Consider the following 8,246-nt stretch of genomic DNA (forward strand, 5'->3'; position numbering starts at 1 on the left):
ATAGCCCAGAAAGCGTAGCAGCACAGAGCAGCAGAAGAGAGAGACAGCACAGAAATGCAGAGCAGCCAACCCCGGGCTGGAGGGGTCCTGCTGATCACACTGGGTGCTCAGGGCTTTGCTCTGTCACCTCATGGAACCTCCAAAGCTGCACCAACCTCCTGGGCAAGCAGCTCCTCGCCTGACTCCCCCAGTAGTGAAAAAGGCTTCTTGTTTTCTGACAGAATCTTTCATCCCAGTTTTGGCTGTTCAGGCTGACCTGAATGTGCTTTTTCATTTAAATAATCACCACACTGTGTGCTCATCTTACACAGGTGCCTTTAGAGCAGTGCTGCAGCACTATCTGTTCTGCCTGCACTAAAAAAAAAATAAAACCTTCGGCCAGTAATTACCCAGAGCCACCTCCCAAAGCCTGTTTGGACACTTGTGGTTAAATATCACCGCCAAGACGTGGGGATTGCGGAGATCCTGCAGAACAAAGCAGGCACTATTTCCTTCCTATTCTTCAAAAGGAAACTTTTACTTTACTCTGCTTTGGCCAATGGACTGCAGCTCTTTTGTTTACCTTTTCAGTGTCCCTCACTCTCTTTCCCTTGGCAATCACAATACAAATTGAACACGTGGCAACTTCCCCCCCACCCCCCAGAGATAGTGCCAGCAGCTCTCATATCACATAGCATGGAAAGGCAAGGGATTTGCAAGGCCTGAGCTTAGTCTTTTTTGCATTACCTGTCACAGACAATGCAAAGCCCCTCAGCTTAAACGCGCTGCTGTGCTCTCCCACACATTCCTACAGGTATCTTTGGCTGCTGTTTTGCAGGCCAGAATGTGAAGAACCACTTACAACAGCTTATAAAGACGACAACCACTTCTTTTCACTTAAGTAGGTAAGGAGACAAAGCAAATGGAACAAAAAATAAGTCAGAAAAACAGCAAATTAAATAAGACGTGAATTTTATTTATTTTTATATCTTGCTCGGCTCCTTTGATTCCTGATGTCACACAGAAAAGATTCATGGCCCCTTGAAGGATTTTAAAGATTCCTCAGTTACCAATGTTTATTGGATAATGAAGACTTAAGGGAATGCTGAAGCTCCATTTTTATAAACTTTCTATGTGCTCTGGTATGCTCTGTTCCCCACATCACATAACTTCACAAGACACTCCTACTTTGTAGATGTTTCTTTACTTCTATCCTCGGGTTACAATAAATAGTCTGAAAATGCAACCCATAAAAGCTAGCATCATTGTGACAAGCAAAACCTCAAAGAGCTCATAAAAATCAAACAAACTTGCAGAGAAGCCAGTTATTTGTTTGCGGGAGGACAAATAATTCAATATTACCAAAAAAGAAATCTTCAGTTTGGCAGCAATTGCTATGAAAAGGCAATAAAGTAAATACCTGACTGTAACCACCACTTCTAAAAGCCACCATAGGACCCCAGCTATTTAAGCACAACTTCCCTTTGTCCTATTCATAGCACATGCAACAGGGGCTCAACATATCCACAGACAAGCACTAATTCCTAATCTCTACTGGGCCAAGCAAAAGGCTCTTGGTGCGTTAGAGAGAATTACATCACGGTGATCTAAACTGACAGTGAAAAAACCAGACAGTCTTCTCTTCCAAATCTGCAGGGCCACTCTAAGCCTGCTATGAAAGAAGAGAGAGCTGCAGCCCTGAGTAAAGCCTGTTCCACTAATTGTTGCAAATACTATTTTATGCTTAACATCTCTTTTGATAACCCACCCTATTCATCTTCGGGCTTGGGCTGGAACTAGAAGGATGTGTGCTGCTTTAGGTACAATTTTGCTTTAATACTTCATGCTGTCAGGCCTTCCACCCACACATTGCTATTGCATCTCTTGGATGAGCAAAGCAGTGCAAGTCTGCAAATAAAATAGAGGGTTTAAAACATCTTCCATTTCCAAGAACTTCTAAACTTCTCTAACTGCTTGTTTGCTCCCATTTTTAGCCACAACTCAGCCACAAACAGAGCTATTAATTCAATATTTTAATTTCATGAAACTATTTATAAGAGCAGGTGTAGAACTTTATAAAGTTCCCACATTGCTACTTAATGAGCTCTCTTTTTAAGCACTAGTCATGTATTTACTAACTAGCTGTTCTCTAGAGATCTCAAGGGTCCCCATAAGACCAGGCACCTAAGTCCCAGCAGGCTGCGGGAAGCACTAAGGTATCAATTTTGAGAACACAAGCACATACAACAGGCCAACCATAACACACCCCATCCCTCCTCTCACCCTGCCTGCTCTCCGACTTGTTCTCCTCAGCTCTCCTTGCAACTGCTCTGACACAGCTTTGCATTCCCCTTATCACCTGAAGGAAGATAACAGCAAATTTGCTTTCTGCTGTGCAATGGAAACAGCTGGGGCCCAGCTGGCACTGAGAAGAGGGAGGGCAGGGGAGGACAGACAGACAGCCCACACAGCCCCCAGCACCTGCTGGGGACACACAGCCAGCCCGCTGCCCACTGAGGCTGCAGCTGGGTCATCCCAGTACCCCTGGCCTCTCACTGGGGCTTTTCTCTGGCGTTGCCCTGTACCTTTCAGAGGGGCATCTTCCTTGCATCAGTGCTGTCCCTTTTTCTCTTCCTTTTTACTCCTCCAACCTGTGTATCCATGTCCCATGGCCTGGCCTAGGCTGTGTCTGTCACCCACCTTTGGCAAACATCCTGTCCTGCCCTATTCACAGAACTAGAAACACAGGGACAGACAGAATTCCAGTCCCAGCAGGAACAGGGAAGAGAACCAGCACACAGTGACATAGAGCAGATTGAGGTGTTACATGCTCCTCTGAAAGAGGCCTTTGGGGATTTTTCAGACAAACCAACACAAAATATTTGAAAAAGTAGCCAACCAAACCCAGCTGATGTGGGGTAAGGGACAGAGGAGCGATGCCCCTACTACAGACCAATGCCCTAAATGAAGTCTGACATCTGAATGATGCAAGGTTTTCATCCAGTCCCTGATGAAAAATATGCCAGAGGTTGGCTGTACAGAAACTAGACACATCTGCGTCATATTTACAAGATACGGATACCAGTGGCCTTCCTTTAAAACCCGCGTCCTGATAGGTAACCTTATCACCTGGTCTGTGCATGGGTCAGACAACTCTTCTGTGGTCTCTGACAGATCACAAACAAGCAATTGTCTGCTGAATGCAAGAGGTCCTGCCACCTCCAAGCTGAACAGCAATGGCCAGAACACTTCCAGTTTCCAAGCCTTCACACCTTGGAATCCAGTCAGCTGCTGGGACGCTGGATTACTAAGTACATAGCCACAGCCCACCAGTATCAATTGCTATATTATCAGCACTTATTTCCAAAAAAATTCTATCAGATATTTCTTGTGCAGACAAAACTGCATGCTGTACACACAAATTATAGGCAGGGATGCTTTGTTACCAGAACCACCCAGCTTTATGACAGACATACACACGTAAGACACTCGAGGAGCTCTGTTTGGTTATTTACCAGCTCTTCACTCTCCCAATTAACATCAGTTCCACCCTCATACATTTCCCGAATTGTTCTTCTCCACTGGTGCAAAGTCTTTAGAAAAGACAGCAAAACCATTTATAGAAAACAGCTCCAGACACCGTGCTGCCTTTGCTGAGTGTAAGGGAATCTGGTAATACTTCCATTTTGCGTCAACAAATAATCCGTTTTACTGTACAATTAAATTAAACAGTGTTGTCAAAGAGGGGGGTGCACAAATATTACCGTGCTATTCGATCCACTCAAAGGCAAAACTTTTCCTGTGAATCATCATTTCTTGGTATCTTACAGCCAATGAACCAATCCCTTCCCTCCTCCCTGTGCCATTTTTCCACTGAAGTTGAACTCATTACAATTTCCTCCAACCATTCTCTTTTGCGGTCTATCTTTTCTCTTGGGTTTCTCCCAGTTTCCCCTGCCAGCTGCTGCACAAGCACTCTCTCGTGCCACTAGCTGGACATGGCTCCTCGCCCCAGCCCCTACCACTCACAGGGCCACAGCCAGTCCCCAGCAGCCAGGGACCAGAAGTCTGATGACACATTCTTCCTCTCTCTGCCTCCCTTCATCTAAATACCACTACCATTTCACATGACTTAAAGTAGTAGGAAGAAATCCAGCTGGTTTTCTAATACACAAAGGCATACTTAAGTGCACAGCCCCTGCCTCCTGCGCAAAGCTACTTGCCTAACCCCTTCCAAAACACAAAGGCACACAGCGAAGTTTTGGTACACAAGGCTAAACCAGATGTTTTTAGAGTCAGCTGAAGTCAAGAAATCAGCACTGCAAGGCATAAATGTATCAAAGTTATTACATGCTAATATATCCATTAAATATATCTATATAAATACATTTACATAATATACTATTTGTAAAATACTTGTAAGAATCAGCAAATTCAAATCAGTCATGAGAGATAAGAGATGCTTTCCAGGAGGTTAAAAGAAAAAAGGATGTGTATAATACAATAGTTGCTAAAAAGAATGCTCCTGTTTCTGGGAGATTGCTAGGACAATACCAGTCTGCATAGACCAAAGCACCAAAGATCACCTAAACTAAAGGGAAAAAAAAAACCTTCAGCTTTCACATGCCTGAGTTTCTTATGAAACAAAATAAACCCAGAACACTTTACTACTTTTCCATGTTATAATTAAAATCTTTAACACATAAATCTTCCAGCAAGCTGGAGTCTTCTATATGCACAAAATTTTCTAAATAAAGAAGCTTTTCTCCCCACTTTGGCCAGAACTTCTCCTTATTTATTGATATATCTCTTTTCAACCTGATTCCCTTTATAACGTGAGATTCCCTTCCACTGAAGTCACACCATGAGAGCTTCGAGGCAACGTTAGCTCACAGAAAGAAGACTGGGGGGTGGCAGCAGGGAAAGGTCATTAAAATTACGAAGCATGCAGGATTCTTCCTTTTAAGATGTTAGTGTAACTCATGAGATTTTAACAGCAGAGTTTTAGGATGTAAACAGTCCTTTTAAAGCTAAAAAGACAGCTAAATAAAGCCACAAGCTGAATTCCCTCAAGTCTAAGACCAACCCAGCACGACCCTGTATCCCAAAATTACTCTTCGCAAACTAAGAATTTCTAAAATGAAAAGGGCTCTTGAAACAAAATCTGAACCTGGAACATTACACCCTTGCACTAACTACCAGCCTAGCATATAGCTCCAAGTGCCTCCCAAGCTCCTCCACAATCCCTCCCAATGGGCCCTGCCAGCCAGGACCCTGCCTTCCACCTGGACTCTCACTTCCCACAATAAGTATCACAGAAGCATGAGCTCTGCTGGAATAGCTTCTAGAGCAAAACCCCACAGAAACCCACAAGCAAAACAAGAAACCACCAACTATCACACCACACCGCACAAAACAACCTAACACTCTCTTCTTTCAAAGTAAGGGTAATTAAAAAAGAGGACCTAATGCTGCAGCTGTTTGGTTGGTTTTTTTTTCCTCCTATCTCTTCTTTTTCTGTTTTGGTATTTTCATACCATTAACACCTCCTTCCTTCTTGCGTATGCCCATTGCAAAAGTTTTACAGGCTCTAGGCTTCTCGGTAACTCGTTCTCGGACAAGTCAGACTTGTTACATCCTGGGTGAACATGCCTTTCTCAGCCCACTTTAAAACCCCTGTTGCAACTTCTCCAGTGCTGCATGTCTTCATCAACACTGTACCAGCATTTCTGTAAGGGCAGCGCTCCAGAGAGCGGTCTGTTCTTGTGCAGGATCCACAGGGTGCTCAAAGGCTTTTCTCCTGATGGTGTCTTGCCAGATTACCTCATTTGCCTGCTCCCGGTATGAGACTGATAGGTAACTTCTCTTTCTGATTGCATCTGTACCAGTTTGTCATGCTTCTGGGTTCAAAAGAGTTCATTTTGGGAAAGGCAGTATCAACTGGAATATTGTAACAGGTACAGCATCACAATTTACCTTGTAAAAGCCTTGTTTGAGATAGCTCCTACACCAATAGCCATAAAACTCATGGTTACAGCTCTCTCCTGTCAGACTACACTGTAAAACAGGCCAGCTACTTGTCAAAGAACCACCTTATCTCACCAAAAATAAGTTACTCTTGTTACCATTATCCTACACAAACTCATTCAAATTCCAAATCAAGAGGAAATCTTTTCCCTCACCTCCTTCTCCAACAGCGCATTCTAGAGAAGACCAATGAAAAAATGGAGTACTACTCCAGGCAGAACTGGAACAGAGGAAGAAGGCAAAGAGAAATCAGCTTAACTTGCAACAAATAAGAAAGGAGGATATGTCCTCCTATCAGGAGGGAAAGGCTGCAATAATTTATGCAAAACAAACACGGAGAAGTCTTCCTTAACCACTTCTTAGAAACTGTTCAGTAAAGTGCTTTCTGAGAATGACCTAAGATTACCGAATCTTTCTGCAGCAGCAAAGCTCAGACTAGACAGGGGCAATGCCTCTCCCAACTACCTTTACAGTCCTCCAGATATTCTTACCTCCATACCTAGCAAGAGCTTTTCCTGTGCCTGTAATTTGGCTCTGAGAAAAATCATACTACTGTGGGTTGTTTTGGAAGCAAAAGGCTTTTTTGTATCTTGAGTAAGTGGGTGGCCCTGCCTGTAACATGGGCCACACTGCATGAGAATCCACATACAAACAGGAAGATTGCTGCCTCTTACAACTTAAATCTGAACAAAGGACTGGAGATGCAAGGCTTTGACAGCTACAGACTGTTACTGTTTCCTTTCCTGCTTTGCTTATAACCTAATGTCCAAAGGAATGATTTAGCAGGCATGGGAGTGATGAGCTGACAGTTGGACTTGATGATCTTAGTGGCCTTTTCCAACCTTAATTGTTTTATTCTATGTATATTCTTGTACTAGAGGGAGAAATAGTCAGTTCACCTACAAACTATGCCCGGACCACTAGTTTTCACTCTGGATTTAAAAAAAAAGCAATTACACTACCTGTGCAATTGGGTTTTTCTTTTTCAAACAAACACACATTTCGTAGCATTCAGATAGCAATAGTATGAGAAATGGAGACTCAAATACATTTGGCTGTGCCTTCACTCACCTTACAAAAAAGGACACTAAAGCAATACAGCACATAACAGCATGCAGATTTTTATCTCTCATTACACAACAGCACAGCAAAAGAAACAATTCCCTTAAAAGCCACGTGATCATCTGTAGTTTTCATTTCCCAGCCACAGAGGTGCATGCAGGTGTTAAACCAGAGCTGTAAATTCGGGGGATTGCTCATCTCACCAGCTCTGAGCAATGAGATGCTACTACCAATGCTCCAAGCACGACACACTCCCTCCTCCTGCTGCTGGGGAAGGCCATGTGGGACGAGCCATTACCATGAGGTGAGCCATCTTAGTGCCGGCCAACCTGGGTCCAAGGACCACGAACTCAACGCACTTAGCCCTCCCTGCTCCATACCAGCCTGCCATAAAACCTTCCTATGGGAAGGCAGAGCAGCTTGGGCATATCTTCCAGTACACGCTGGGGCTGGGCTCATCGTGAGGCACAAACCCGAGGCCTGCGACACCGCCTTATGCTCTGACCACACCATAGTGCAAGAGTTGATCTCTAGGACTCCTAAAAGCCCGGCAAGACGAGGTGCTGGACAGGAAGGAGCCCCACACGGTGCTGGGGAGGCGACCGCACCCGTGTGCCAAGCACTGGAGGCCGCCGGGGAACACCTGGGCCCCGAGGACGGCCGCAGCACAGAAGGAAGCGGCCATGACTCATGCTTTTGTCCGCCCCACCGGAGCGCAGCGGGGGAAGCCGCTGGCGGGGAGGGGGCTGCCCCTCGGTGCAACCCCGTCTCGATGGTTCCTGGGGGGCGGCAAGCGGCACGTGGCGCACCCCCCGCCAATAGGAGAGGCCGAGACCATAGAGCGGAGAGGGGCGCTGGCTAGACATTCCCCCCTCGGCGCCCGTCTCTCTGCTGCCGCCATCTTGTCGGAGGCGCAGAGGCCGCCCGGCGGCAGAGCCGGGCCCGCTACCACTCCCCGCTCACCCGCGGCGCCCCCCTTACTCCCACTACCCTCCCGCTCGGCCAGTGCCGCTAGGCACCAGTGATAGTTTTACCTCTAGTAGGCCCGCAGCGAAGCCTATGCTGGGTACGAGGCCGAAAGGCCGGCCGCCATCTTGATGAAGAAGAGGGACTCGCGTGACCTATCCGCACACCGCCGGTCCCTCCCCCACGTACCCTTGCCCGGCGGGTTGCTAAGG

The 8,246-nt window shown here is 45.9% G+C and overlaps 1 protein-coding gene across 1 annotated transcript in view; it reads right to left on the reverse strand.

The window, feature by feature from the left end:
• Positions 1-8,242, reverse strand: part of HDLBP (high density lipoprotein binding protein) — a 35,467-nt gene extending 27,225 nt beyond the window's left edge. Inside the window, exon 1 of the mRNA XM_021395975.1 lies at positions 8,103-8,242. The gene's annotated coding sequence lies outside the window, so the exon portion shown is untranslated. The remainder of the gene's footprint in view (positions 1-8,102) is intronic.

The sequence above is a fragment of the Numida meleagris genome, chromosome 4, assembly GCF_002078875.1.
Source record: "Numida meleagris isolate 19003 breed g44 Domestic line chromosome 4, NumMel1.0, whole genome shotgun sequence".
In the NCBI taxonomy this organism is placed as follows: Eukaryota; Metazoa; Chordata; class Aves; order Galliformes; family Numididae; genus Numida; species Numida meleagris.